Raw genomic sequence first — 14,994 nt, 5'->3', positions numbered from 1 at the left:
GATCTGAAGAAACATGACAACCATAGGAGAGAACCCCAAAAATTCTTCTTTTGTCCCCGACCGAGAAGGACACACACACACACACTGTCTTGTTGACACCCTTAGCTGTTCTCAGGGACTGTCCTCGCTGTGGTGTGAATGAACTTGGGAGAGATGATCACCCAAGCTGGAACAAAAAGGTGACTTGCCAACGTTGAGGAACACCAAGAAGGTTGGCCCATTTGGATCAGATCCAAAATGGCAAACGGGGTAAACGTTTTGCCAGATATAATTGTCTCCTGTGGTGGGAAGGGAGCTTATCTGTCAGGGGTTGGACCAGCATCATTTGTAGCATCCAGGAATGGGGGTTTTTTTATGGGAAAGCCAACCAGTTCCATGTTCTCACGTTCTATCGCTTCTTACATCTTCTATTCACCCAACGTTGGTTGAGTTGGAAGAATCTCTTCCGGGACTGTTGATTTGTAAGCACCTTTGAAACGTGACTGGTCTCCATTAAAGCCTGTTGTAGAGAGAGGACCCCCAACTCATTCAACGTTCTACCACTTCTTACATCTTCTCCTCCTCTTCACCCAACGTTGGTTGAGTTCTTCCGAGACTCTCGATTTGTAAGCATCTTGGAAACGTGACTGGTCTCCATTAAAGCCTGTTGTAGAGAGAGGACCCCCAACTCATTCAACGTTCTACCACTTCTTACATCTTCTCCTCCTCTTCACCCAACGTTGGTTGCGTTCTTCCGAGACTCTCGATTTGTAAGACCCTTGGAAACGTGACTGGTCTCCATTACAGCTTGTAGCGAGGACCCCGGCAGGGATAAAGTGGAGAAGGATCACATGACGCTAGCAAGATGGCGGCACGGGGACAGCCCACCCTCCAGCAGCCACACCAGTTGACCAACTTCCTTCCCCCCTCCCCCAATTACTTCCCCGTCGGGTCTTGATGAGAGGAGGCTGTGTTGGTCCTGCTTTTCCTCCCCCTCCTTCTCTAGCTCAACCCAACTTCACCTACCCAAAGCCTTAAGCATAGTCGCTAAGAATAAAAAGAACACGGCATCTTTAAATGGTCAAGGACTTTTTTCTTCTTTGCACTAATGTTGACCCATTGGATTCCGTGGGCCGATTCTGTTGCACTTTTCGAACAACAAAAAAAAAATGAAACGAAATGGGGGGAGGGGGAAATGCTTTTGAGGATGTGCTGAAAAACAGGAGTTCTCAACCTGGCCCGCTGAAAAATGGGTGGACTTCAACTCCCAGAATTCCCCAGCCAGCATAGATGGCTGGGGAATTCCAGGGATCGAAGTCCCCAGGTCTTTAAAAAAATTGCCCCGGTTGAGAAACATGAAAACATGAAGCAAGGACTTGGGGACACTTCCGGATGCAAGTTGACGTAGAGTGAGAACTCTTCGCCCCATCCCCCGCCCCCGGGTTGGAATGGATTGCTTCTTCTCTTTGAAATCTGATGCTTTTCACGCTTCCTTCTCTCCCCTCGTCCCATCCTTACCATCATCACCCCAATGTAAAAGGAGATGCTCATCCTTTGGACAGCTTCCGCTTCTTCTGGGTTGGTGGCGGCGGTGGTTCCCTTCTTCCACTGTGTCTCGTTGAGGTCTTCAATAAGGCAGAGGCTAAATCAGGTTCTCCTCTGTGCTTAGAGAGTATCTTGTTTAATGTCAAGTTACGTCCAGTTCTTTCATCGTGGCTTCTTTCTCTTCTAATCTCTTGGCCATCCAGGATCATTGCTGAAGTTGAAAGGAACCTTTTCAATGTAAACTCTGGGTTTTTGTTCTTTGTAGGGTTTTTCTGCCCCCACCCCAATTTTTTTTTTTTAAAAAAAAAGCTTTTCTTCTAACTGTCCATGTGAGATTAGTTTCCTAGGTGGGTGTCCATTTAAAGTATCCCTTTTTTATTTTAAGCCTATGGAGAACTTTAATAAAATGCTTTATTAAAGCTATGTGTTCTTAAGAAATATATATTATGATATATGAAATATACACACACACACACACAAAAAGAGAGTTTGAGGGTTTTTTTCTGAGAGCTGGTTCTAGAACTCTCTTTTTCCCTTTACCAAATAAAAATAAAATAAAATAAAAATGTCGTTTAGCTACAGGGAAGATAAAGTGATGATTCCGTCAGCTAAAAAGCCAATTTTCTTAAATCCTATTATTACTGTTGTTATTATTCAGAGCATTCTAAATGTTCGTTGTCTTGTAAAAATAATAATAATAAACCGACTTTAAATGACTAATTTACTGTTGTTGAGTGAGCAAAAAAAAAAGAGAGAGAAAAAGCACAGAGAAGACATTCCGTGTTTGTTGGATAGGGTTTTCTTTCTTAGAAAATAAATAAATAAATAAAATTTTGGGAGATAAATACAGAGTGGATATATATAAAAAACATTAAATGCACTTTTTGCAGAGGGAGGGGGCTTAATATATATATATATATATATCTAAAATTTAAAATGCAGTTGCTCTTTTGTTCTTGTACATAAGATTACCCCCCCTTGAAAAGCTAATGTAATAAATGCTAATTTTAATTGCCTATTTTTTGATATCTTAATTTTTTAAAAATAAATAAATAAATAAAGAGCTCTGAAATGTTGATCTTCTGGTTGAAAATATGAAAGGGGGGGGGGAAACAGGTGAAGGATCAAAAGGCCAACCTAGGGAATGACTGTCAATTGTTGTCTGTCTACATCACTGTGGGGTTTTTTAAATAGTTGCAGAAACTTATGGGACTTGCCAAATAATCTATAAACTAACTGGGTCCCTTCATAGAAGCCAACTTTGAACCTTCGGTTATAAATTTGCTTTCTTATCATAACCAGGCAAAGTGGACATTTTTTTCCCCTCTCCCAGATATTATAACCCTCTCCTTTCCCCACGTATCCCAATAGATGAATTCACGTTATTTATATTGTCAGCATTCGCCCATGGGGCCATTCAGCAGATGACTCCAGGGACCGTTTAGGAATGACTGCAATTTCTTTCTTTTTTTCTTTTTTTTTTAAAAAAATGCCATTTTTTTTAAAAAAATGCCATTTTCAGAACCCCAAATTGAGAACCCCGCAGGGTTTATCTGCTTCCCATCTGCCCCGGAGGGCCCAATTCTTTAACATGGTTTTTTTTAAAAAAAAATAAATAATAATAATTCAAAAATTCCTAAGCACTTTTATTTCAAAAAAAATAAAATAAAATAAGCAGCCAATAGCAATCGAACAGGGTTGTCGCATCCAGAGGTGCCTTTGAGACAGTCCGAGGTATTGGAGAAATATCCTATAAAATTCTTTCAAAAAAAAAAAGAGAGAGAGAGAATGAGAATAGAATTTTTATTTATTTATTTATTTATTTATTTATTTGCCCGCCCCTATGGCGATACGTCATTGGTTGGCTCACAAATTTTTAGAGGGAAGTTAAGGGGAGGGAATTTAACCCAACATCATGAATTTTCATTTGTGGAGCAGCTGAGCCTTTGTGAGAAAATAGAGCTGGGGAAGTTTGGATAGAAACTCACAGGACGAGACCAAAATATTTTGACTGTTTCCCGAAGAGATGGGGGGGGGCAATAATAATAATAATAATAATAATAATAATAATAATAATAATAATAGTTTTCCACTTGGAATAAAATAGCCCAACTCAAAAACGTTCTGTTGAGCTGCCTGCTGCTAGGACAAAATTAGAGACATCCCGAGGACTTCATCAAACGGAATTTGTCCTGTTTCAAAGTTGAAACAAAACTAAACTGTGGGGGTGTGTTTTTTTTTTTCAACCTTGGCCCCTTTAAACGTGATGGACTTCAACTCCCAGAATCCCTCCGCCGGCAGGAATGCTGGGGGTTGAAGTCTTACCTATCTTAAAAGTGGCCAGGATTATGGAAAAAAGCAAACCGTGGTTTCCAATGATCTTATTTGTCCTCCTTATCTATGGCCAGATGCACTTCTGCCAATAGGAACCTCTGAGATTTGTCGAAACGGGTTTTGTGCTGATTTCGAAACAAAGTTTCTCAGAATATGTGATTTGGGATGCTCAAACGGCCCAGCTCAACCTGAGCTGGCTTTTGAATACGTTTGAAATCCAGAAAGAGCTTGAACCTTTTGCATGCTTGTTTAAGAGCAACTTTCCCCCCCCCTCCCCGAACTCAGTGAAATTTAGCACACCATGGCCTTAACTTTGTGTTCCCTGTTAGTGTTGTCACTTACTTCCCACAAGGTCTGTCGTAACCCATCACATGAAAGCTTTAGACTTAACCATTTGCCTGTGAGGTTCTCTTTTGGCATCCGTTCAAAGTCAAGATTGCCAACAGCGTTGGCCTTCGGGATCCAGGAAGACAGTGCAGGAGCTTGAGAATCATTAACCACACAACCCATGTGCATCAGGTAGTCTTCCATAGGTGGGGTAAGGGAGTGACTTCCATTTTCTTCTTCGTCTCTTGGGCCTGTAAACCTCCCCGCACCAGTTTCTTCCCCGATGGATGCCATTTTGGTTTTGCGGCAGGATAGTGTTGATGGCCTTCCACTGGAGACCTGTGTTCCTCTCCCAATCCTGGGAGATGTCATCCCCTCAGTGTGAGATTTGTCGTGTTCACTTTTGACGAAAAGAGAAGGAGATAGCCTCCAGATCGTCGAGCAGTGGCCAACTTTGGACCGAGCGGATTTGAAGGACGTTAAAAGTGTAGCAGAACATCAGGGGAAACAGAGATATCTCGTTGGGCTGTCCCTTTAGATTGGGCCTCTGAGCCCACTAAGAGTTTTCTCAGTTGTGTGTTTGATTGCTGAGGAAGGGAAAGCTGATGGGGATCGTAAATTGAGCTGAAGCTACTGACCAGCTTCTACTACCATTTTTTTTCAACTCTGGGACAAAGGACCCACCCTTCTTAACTTGGAAAGTTCCTTTCCAAAATATAACCAAGCCATTAGGTTCTTCCAGATACGCTCCTTTGAGCGACAAGGAAGAAGGAAGCCATGTTCACCCAATTCCATGGTGCCTAGAATCTACTCCAGCCCTTGCCCCTTACCAGGCAGGTTACTTGGGAATCAGAGTTGGACTATCTTCATGATGGTGCTATCTGACCAGTTTCTTTTCTCCTGATTTGGAATCGGTGACATCTTGATGTCTTGAGATGTTGAGCCTCATACTTTCAGGTATTCAGCCAAAATGAATCCTTGAGCGTGGAAGACGAACACGGGTCTAATCGCAACAACTGTGGTTTAACAAGGCCCAAGACAAAGTTTTGAAGAAGCCTGTCCGTGGTTCTGGAAATGAATGGTATCAGTACAGAGAGATTTTGGCTTATTTACAAACGTAATTGTCCCAGTTCTCCAAAGCTTTGCTTTTGGACTCATCCGTGAGACAAGGAATAAATACAAGTCATAAAGGAGAAGTCTTAAGTCCTTTCTGTACGCAAACGATCAAAACTGAGCAACCACCTCAATTAAAATGGGATTTTTCTCACCCCATTCAAAGTACATTTGTTCGATGTTCAGGAAACTAATTTCGGAACTCTTAATTTGCACGTAGAGCTTGACCTTCCTGGCTTTATTCTTGCTTCTCTCAAGGATTCATGGGAATTGTAGTTCCACACTGGGCGAAGGCCCGCACTCTTAACGTGACTTGAGAGCCCATCTCTCCTCCAAATGTAACCTGGCTTAAATTTGGCTTAGCTGCCCAGGGTCTCTGCAGAATTTCCTAGGAAGTGCAGTTTGGTTGCAGATTCTTCTTTCCGCAGATGGATTAGTCTCAGGGGTTTTTCTGTGTGTGTGACTGTGTGACTTTCTCAAAAACTGGTGTAACGTGTGGCTGCGTAGACACGCCATCCAAATTTTCTTGGAGAGAGTTCTCCAGCACCCGTGCTTCAGAGTGTAAATTACGCCTTAGGTCTGTCTCTAGTTTCTGCCTTGTATTCAGCACCTTGTCAGTTAATATTGCAAATATCCCACGCTTATTTTTTTTTACTTTTATCTTACTTTATTTTATTTTGGCAAACTCTCGGGAAAGGGAGGTAACTGTTTTTCAGAAACAATGAAAAAATTAAAAAAAATCTCTTTCCCGATAATGACAAGCAAAATAGTTCAGAAAAAAGCAGACCGTCTGTTAACTGTGTGGTCTTTCAGCGTTAATTCTTCGGGAAATCTGTTTCCTAAAATCATTTTGTTGCAAAGCTTTTCTTCTTTTTTTCTTTCTTCCTTCGTTGTCTTTTTTCCCCCCAAAGTAGCAATGAATCCGATGCGCGCAGGATTGGGCCCAGATATTATTCTTCCTTTCTCTTAAACTTCCTCCCCTCCTGAATGGGGAAATAAACACATCTCTTAATGGCTTAATTTTTTTTTCTCTTTCTTCTCCATCCTAAATCAGCAACTGAACTTTTTCGCTTAAGATTTGCCCGCCGTTGTTTTAAATTTGAGAATAGTGAATTCAGGAAAGCCTGAGGTTGGTTGGGAAGCTTTGGGAAACTCTTTCGTATATATATATATTAAAAAAAAAATCAGATTATTTTTATGGACACCCAGGCTGTGGTACCCAACACTAACTTCACATTCAGGGGTGAGAGAAGGTGTTTTCTCCCCTCACCCTGGCTATTTTGTGTTTGTTTTCTAAAAAAAAACCCAGAAAAATGCAAAAGATAAGACTTCATGCAGAAATTTAAAAATACAAGCAAAGTTGCATTGATTTTCTCTTCTTGTTCAGAATTGGTTGTTGACTAAAATCAAATCAATTGTATGTTCTTCTTTTTTTTTCCTTCCATTTATTGTACTGTACTAGAGAACTGTTAATTTTTTTGCACTAATAGATTTCCTTTCTCTCGAATCTTGGCTGTGTCTTCATTTACTTGTTTTTGTATTGCGGACAAAAATGTCAAATTCAGTCTGATTGTGCAATAAATCATCATCATCATCAATATCATAATGGGATATATTGGTCCATACATTCCAAATACTCAAAGTCCTACATGTGTTTTTACAAGAGAGAAAACTGGACTTTGTTTTTCCTTGAAGACATGTCACTTCTCAACCAAGAAGCTTCTTCAGTTCTGGCTGAATGGTGGGGAATGGAAGGATTTGTATTCCTTGCAGTCATCTGGTCGTTAGTACTCTCTCTGAGAGTCGTTGAGGCCACTTGGAGGTTATCTACCTTGGGGCATCAAGTGGCCTCAATGACTCAGGAATAGAACAGAACAGAACAGAATAGAACAGACATAGTTGGAAGAGACCTTGGAGGTCTTCTAGTCCAACCCCTTGCTCAGGCAGGAAACTCTATACCATTTCAGACAAATGGTTGTCCAATCTCTTCTTAAAAACTTCCAATGCTGGAGCACCCACAACTTCTGGAGGCAAAGAGTTCCGCTGGTTAATTGTTCTGGCTGTCAGGAAATTTCTCCTTAGTTCTAGATTGCTTCTCTCCTTGATTAGTTTCCATTCGTTGCTTCTTGTTCTGCCTTGAGGTGATTTGGAGAACAGTTTGACACACACCCACCCCTCTTCTTTGTGGCTAATGACCAACTGTCTGCAAGGAGTATAAATCCTTCCATTCTCCACCATTCAGTCAGAACTGAAGAAGCTTCTTGGTTGACAAGTGAAACATCTTCAAGCAAAAACAAAACAAGTCCAGTTGTCTCCTGAAAAAGCACCTTTGGGACAACCATGATCTGGAGGACTGAGAATCTCCATAGATGAAGGGTTTTCCTTCTGTTCACATCAGAGGCAGTTCCTACATGCAGGCACAGATATCCAGAGGCAAAACCTGAGCAATGGGGACAGTGTGAAGGGGCTGCCTTTGACCCCCAAAGGGCAATTTTGACCCAGCCCAAGTTTGAACAAAATATTCCCAAGTTTTGTCCGCCTCAAGATTTCATTCTGATTGTTCCCCCACCACTGTCCCATGATAAGGACCACAAATGGTGGTCATATTAAATTTACTTCTCATGCACGTATGTCTAATCAGAGTGCAAACACGGGATAAAAACAATGATAAAACGCCATGTTTCTTCAAAAGATTTGTGTGGCCGCCCACGTTAAAACACAACATTGGGTGGTTCACAACGAGAACAAAATTATCCTGCTAAGTTTGTAAAGCCGCCCTGAGTCTTCGGAGAAGGGCGGGATATAAATGGAATTAAAATAAAAATAAAAAAAAATTAAAATGTTTCCTCTCCCTTCTAGCTTTGAGACATCTGCAGATTTGACTACTGCAATGGGTTCTAGATGGGGCTGCCCTTGGAAACTATCTGGAAGCTAATGTCTTCAGAGAAGAAGCAACATAAGTGACTAGGGAGCTAAAGGCTAAAAGTGCATCCAGTTTTGGGTCACCATGTTACAAAAAAAAAAGATGTTGAGTCTTTGGAAAAAGTGCAGAGAAGAGCAACTAAGATGATCAAACGTCTGGAGACTAAAACATATGAAGAACGGTTGCAGGAATTGGACATGGCCAGTTTAGAGAAAAGAAGGAGTAGGGGGGACATGATAGCAGTCTTCCAGTATTTGAGGGGCTGCCCCAAAGAAGAGGGGGACAATTTATTCTCCAAAGCACCTGAGGGCAAGACAAGAGACAACGGAGAGAAGCTAATCAAGGAGAGAAGCAACCTGGAATTAAGGAGAAACTTCTAACAGAACAATTAACCACTGGAAGGGCTGGCCACCAGAAGTTGTAGATGCTGGAGGCCAATTCAAAGTTCAGCACCACGGAGAGCTCAACGTATGGCCATAATTGAGCCTGGCAAATGAGGTCGTAAATCATGACAGCTGTAAATCTTTCTACCATCTCTTTTTGCCACGGTCATTAAGTAAACTAATGGTTTGCTATGGATGCTGTTTGGCCAAAATCAGGAAGTAAATGCCGACTTTCACCAAAACCCCTCACAAAACATGGCCACCTGACCATGGGACGCTGCAAAAGGCCGTAAATAGGGCCTGGTTGCTGAGCAGCCAAAGTGCAGTCACATTCCCCCCTCAAAAGCCTTTCCTCTCTACCTCACACTCACAAACACACACACACACACACTTCCCCCAAAAGCCTTTGCCTCACACACACACACGCACATTCCTCCCAAAAGCCTTTCCTCTCTCTCTCTCTCTCTCTCTCTCTCACACACACACACACACACACACACACACACACACACATACACACACACTCTTCACCCAGCAGGCCTTTGTCTCCCCCAGCAGCCCTGCAGCTCCTCAGGAATCCCTCAGGGCAAGTCCTGTGCTGCTGCCCCCTCCACTAAGACTTGGCTGGGCAGGGCAGGGCCGCCCACCAGCTGCCAGGTGGTGTGCGTACTACCGGTTGAAAAGCCCTGAAGATGTTAGTGAGCCTGGTAATGAAACGTTTGCAAACCAACCCACAAGCTCAGAGAACCAACCTTCACCTATCTATCTATCTATCTATCTATCTATCTATCTATCTATCTATCTATCTATCTATCTATCTAATCTGTCTGTCTGTCTTCTATCTATCCATCCATCTCTATCTGTCTATCTATCTATCTATCTATCTATCTATCTATCTATCTATCTATCTATCTATCTATCTATCTACCATCTTCTTTCTCTTTATCCTCCTATCTATCTATCTATCTATCTATCTATCTATCTATCTATCTATCTATCTATGTCTGTCTTCCATTCATCCATCCATCTCTATCTGTCTGTCTGTCTGTCTGTCTATCTAATCTATCTATCTAATCTATCCATCCATCTCTATCTATCTATCTATCTATCTATCTATCTATCTATCTATCTATCTCTATCTATCTATCTATCTATCTATCTATCTATCTATCTATCTACCATCTTCTTTCTCTTTATCCTCCTATCTATCTATCTATCTATCTATCTATCTATCTATCTATCTATTTATCTATCTATCTATCTATGTCTCTTCTGCCAACCTAGCAGTTCGAAAGCACGTAAAAATGCAAGTAGAAAAATAGGGACCACTACGGTGGGAAGGTAACAGCGTTCCGTGCGCCTTTGGCGTCTAGTCATGCCGGCCACATGACCACGGAGACGTCCTCGGACAAGCGCTGGCTCTTCGGCTTGGAAACGGAGATGAGCACCGGCCCCTAGAGTCGGAAACGACTAGCACGCATGTGCGGGGGAACCTTTACCTTTACCTTTATCTATGTCTGTCTTCCATTCATCTCTATCTCTCCATCCATCATCCATCCATCCATCCATCCATCCATCCATCTCTATATCTATCTATCTATCTATCTATCTATCTATCTATCTATCTATCTATCTATCTATCTATCTATCTATCTATCTATCCATCCATTTCTCTCTCTCTCTCTCTCTCTCTCTCTCTCTCTCTCTCTCTCTCTCTCTCTCATGTATCTTTATTACTTGACCCATCACAGGACCCATCACAAGACCCTCACTTCACACACACACACACACACACACACACACACACACACACACACACGCCCCTAAAGCCTTGGTAAGCAGAAGAACACAGACACCCCCTAAGATCCGCTGAAGATGTTGCCTAGCCTTCACCCTCCCACCGTTCCTTTGACAGAAAAGGCAACCATATTATTATTATTATTTTAAAGTAGCTTGTGTCATAAGCCTCCTATTTTTTCCAAGCTCCTGGGAGAGATAAAGGAGCTGATCCCCGGGGATTAAAGGACTGTAGCCACGTCTCTAAGGCCACTTAGGACCGCAATCCCTGTTTTTCATTAAGGGCCTCAGGAACAATTAGCCCCCACAAGCCCAGCTTTTGGAAGGGGGTGGGGGTCAGTGGTGTGTGTGTGTGTGTGAGAGCACGTGTGTGCGTGCGTGTGCGTTTGTGCAAGTGTTTCTGAGTGGCATCTTCCACCCCCATCATCCCTCCCTCTCATCTATCTTGTTTAATGAAGAGAAGGACGAGGGGTGACATGATAGCAGTTTTCCAATATTTGAGGGGCTGCCCCAAAGAAGAGGGGGGGGGTCAAATTATTCTCCAAAGCAGCTGAAGGCAGGAAAGAAGCTACAGATGGAAACTCACGAAGGACAGACGCAACCAGGAATTAAGGAGGAACTTCCTGACAGGGAGGACAATTAACCGGTGGAACTCCCTGCCTCCAGAAGTGGTGAATGCTCCAACACTGGAAATTTCTAAGGAGAGATTGGAGAACCATTTGTCTGAAATGGTATATAGGGTCTCCTGTCTGAGGAAGGGCTGGACTAGAAGACCTCCAAGTTCCCTTTTAACTCTGCTATTCTTTTAGCTATAATGTATCATCTATCTGTCTGTCTGTCTGTCTGTCTGTCTGTCTGTCTGTCTATCTATCTATCTATCTATCTATCTATCTATCTATCTATCTATCTATCTATCTATCATCTATCATCTAATTTATCAGATTTGTGTGCCACTCATCTTGCAATGCATCCACACCGGTGTCAGAAGAAAAAATCCAAAATGGTTGGCAGAAAATTCATTTTTGCTGATCCTTTGTCTTTGCAAACTCCAGAGGAGGCATTCCAAGGTGCAACTCACCCCCCCCCACCACCACCACCATTAAAAGTCACAGTTTAGGATGGTCTTGGGGCAGAACGTGACCCATTTTGGGTTGGCTTGCCACACACACACACACACACACACACACACACACACACACAATGGCACAAGTGGGACCCCATTGTCGGTTGGACTGAATATCGAGGCATTCAGATAACTGTTGGCTCCGATTCCAAACAAAGGACAAGGCTGCAAATATCCCGTCTCCTGGAATTCATAGAAAGTTGCAGCATTTTTTCTTAAAAGGTGTCTGGAAACTTCACTTTGCAGAGTGAATGGACCTTCCTTCCTTCCTTCCTTCCTTCCTTCTTTCCTTCCTCAATTTCCTTCCTCAATTTCCTTCCTTCTCTCCCTCCATTTTTCCTTCCTCCCTGCCTCCATTTCTTTCCTTCCTTCCTTCCTTCCTTCCTCAATTTCCTTCCTTCTCTCCCTCCATTTTTCCTTCCTGCCTCAATCTTTCTTTCTTTCCTTCCTTCCTTCTTTCCTTCCTCAATTTCCTTCCTTCTCTCCCTCCATTTTTCCTTTCTTCCTACCTCAATTTCTTTCCTTCCTTCCTGTCTTCCTCACAATTTCCTTCCTTATCTCCTTCCATTTCTTCCTCCCTCCCTCCCTTCTCTCCCTCCATTTCTCCTTCCTTCCTTTCTTCCTTCCTCTCTCAATTTCCTTCCTTCCTTCCTCAATTTCCTTCCTTCTCTCCCTCCATTTTTCCTTCCTCCCTGCCTCAATTTCTTTCCTTCCTTCCTTCCTTCCTTCCTCCCTCCCTCCCTCCCTCCCTCAATTTCCTTCCTTTCTTCTTTCTTTCCTTCCTCAATTTCGTTCCTTCTCTCCCTCCATTTTTCCTTCCTCCCTGCCTCAATTTCTTTCTTTCCTTCCTTCCTTCCATCCATCCTTCCTTCCTTCCTTCCTTCCTGTCTTCCTCACAATTTCTTTCCTTCTCTCCTTCCATTTCTTCCTCCCTCCCTCCCTCCCTCCCTTCTCTCCCTCCATTTCTCCTTCCTTCCTTTCTTCCTTCCTCTCTCAATTTCCTTCCTTCCTTCCTCCCTCCCTGCCTCAATTTCTTTCCTTCCTTCCTTCCTTCCTTCCTTCCTGTCTTCCTCACAATTTCCTTCCTTCTCTCCTTCCATTTCTTCCTCCCTCCCTCCCTTCTCTCCCTCCATTTCTCCTTCCTTCCTTTCTTCCTTCCTCTCTCAACTTTCTTTCTTTCTTTCTTTCTTTCTTTCTTTCTTCCTTCCTTCCTTCCTTCCTTCCTTCCTTCCTTCCTTCCTTCCTTCCTTCCTTGTTGGGTGCCAAAGAAGGTTTCCCAGAAGTGCCTTAAGGAAATCTCCCCACGGAATAATATAATTAACAGGAATTAAGAAGGGCTTTATTGGAGATAAAGCTCATTAGAGCTGAGCCCCAACACCTGCTTTTGGTGTCAGGCTGAATTCTGACTCTCTGGAGAGAAGAGTGCACGACAGCCCGTGGCAGCGAGCCTCTTTCTTAAGTTATGTCCCTAAATCGCCTTTACAGGGAAGGACTTTGGACGTTCAAGGTTTCAGCGTCAACACGAAAACAGGCAGTCGGGATGCAGTTTGTCCTAAAAGAGATTCCTTTTCAATTCTGTAGCTCTATTTACCTATCTGGCTTATGGGTACAATTTCATTAACGATCACTTGGAAAGATGACTGTGAAACCGTGTGTACAGCTGGTCCTCGCGCTACGACCACAGCCGAGCCCCAAACTTCTGTTGCCGAGAGAGACAGTTGCTAAGTGAGTTTTGCCCCATTTGACGACCTTTCTAGCCACAGTCGTTAAGCGAATCACTGCGTTTTTTTAAAGTTAGCAACCCGGCTGTTAAGTGAATCTGGCTTCCCCCTTGACTTTGCTTGTCGGACGGTCACAGAAGGGGATTGTGTGACCCCAGGGACATGGCCACCGTCACAAATGTGAGTCAGTTGCCAAGCGTCTGAATGTTGATCGTGTGACCTTGGGGAGGCTGCAACGGTCGTTAAGTGTGAAAAAGGGTCGCAAGTCATTTTTCAGTGCCTCTGTCACTTCTAACAGTCGCTAAAAGAACGGTTGTAAGTCAAGGACTCCCTGTACTTGTTATAGGGCAAGGGTAGGCAACCTTGGCTCTTTTATGACTCGTGGACTTCAACTCCCAGAATTCCTGAGCCAGCCATTCTGAGCGAAAAGGGAGAGGTTTCCAAACTGAGCCATGCTAGCTCAGGAATTCTGGGAGTTGAAGTCCATGAGTCCTAAAGGGGGCCATAGTTCCCCCATGCTGGCCCAAGAATTCTGGGAGTTGAAGTCCACCAGTCATGAAAGGGCCATAGTTTCCCCCATGCTGGCCCAGGAATTCTGGGAGTTGAAGTCCAAGATCATAAAAGAGCCAAGGTTGCCTACCCCTATTATAGGGGGATGGTGTTTGCCTAATCAGGGTTTATTGATTAAATCTCCCTTGGCCAAGGACTCCCTGTATTTGTTATAGGGGGATTGTGTTTGCTTAATCAGGGTTTATCGATTAAATCTCCCTTGGCCAGCTTCACAGAATCTCACACTAAGTTGGGTGATTTCAACCTGAGATTCAGTTTGGGTTGAGGAAATCCACGGCATCCGCAGCTATAGCTAACTATAAATTGAACGACAAATAAGCCACCATCCCTGCATTTTTACCTTGCCCTCCTGTAGGACCTGGTTGTCTGAACAAGCCATACCACTGGCGTCGTTCACAGACTGAGCTAAGTCGGACGTAGAGTTTGCAAAAAAGATAAATAACTGCTCCTGCCATATCTGGAGTGCAAAAAAAAAAAAAAAACACCCAGAGGACTGCTGGGGGGTGGCAAAGAACATGGGTGTCCTGGAATTGTAGGTCACGTGATCGTGGGCGTGCGGCAACGGTCGTAAGTGTGAAAAAACGGTCCTGAGTCCCCATCCCTTTTTTTTTCCCGGCGCAGTTTTAACTTTGAACGGTCATCAGATGAACCATTGCAAGTCAGGGCGACCTGTACGTGAAGAATCGGATGCGTAACCTCTAACCTGGTTTGGTTTCTAGGCTGAGGTAGCTTGACCGAATGCCTGCTTGATTCTCCAATAGCTTTGAGGATTGATCGTGAAAGGCCAACGCCTCAAACATATGCAAGATAAATATTAACCCAGGGAGTACACACACACACACACACACACACACACACACACACTCACGACCATCATTGAGCCTGGAATTATGGCCGTAAGTCCTTGTGGCCATTAAGCAGGTCGCGATGTAACAGGTCCCAATTTTAAGAGACACTTCACAGCGGTTGTTAAGGGAACGCAAATGTCACAGTTGTGCCGTGAATCCATTTTGCCCAATTTTACCCGGTTTGTGCCAGGAACCGGAAGCAAATACCAAAAACTGACAACAACAAACAACAACAACAAAGTTGAAAATTGAAGTCACGTGACTGCAGGGGGGTGGGAATCGCAGCCGCTGTAATTTCAAAACTGAGTCATAAGTAGCTTTTTTTGGAGAG

This window comes from Vipera ursinii, assembly GCF_947247035.1.
Source record: "Vipera ursinii genome assembly, chromosome: 1".
NCBI lineage: Eukaryota > Metazoa > Chordata > Lepidosauria > Squamata > Viperidae > Vipera > Vipera ursinii.
Note: the sequence above shows the minus strand (reverse complement) of the source record.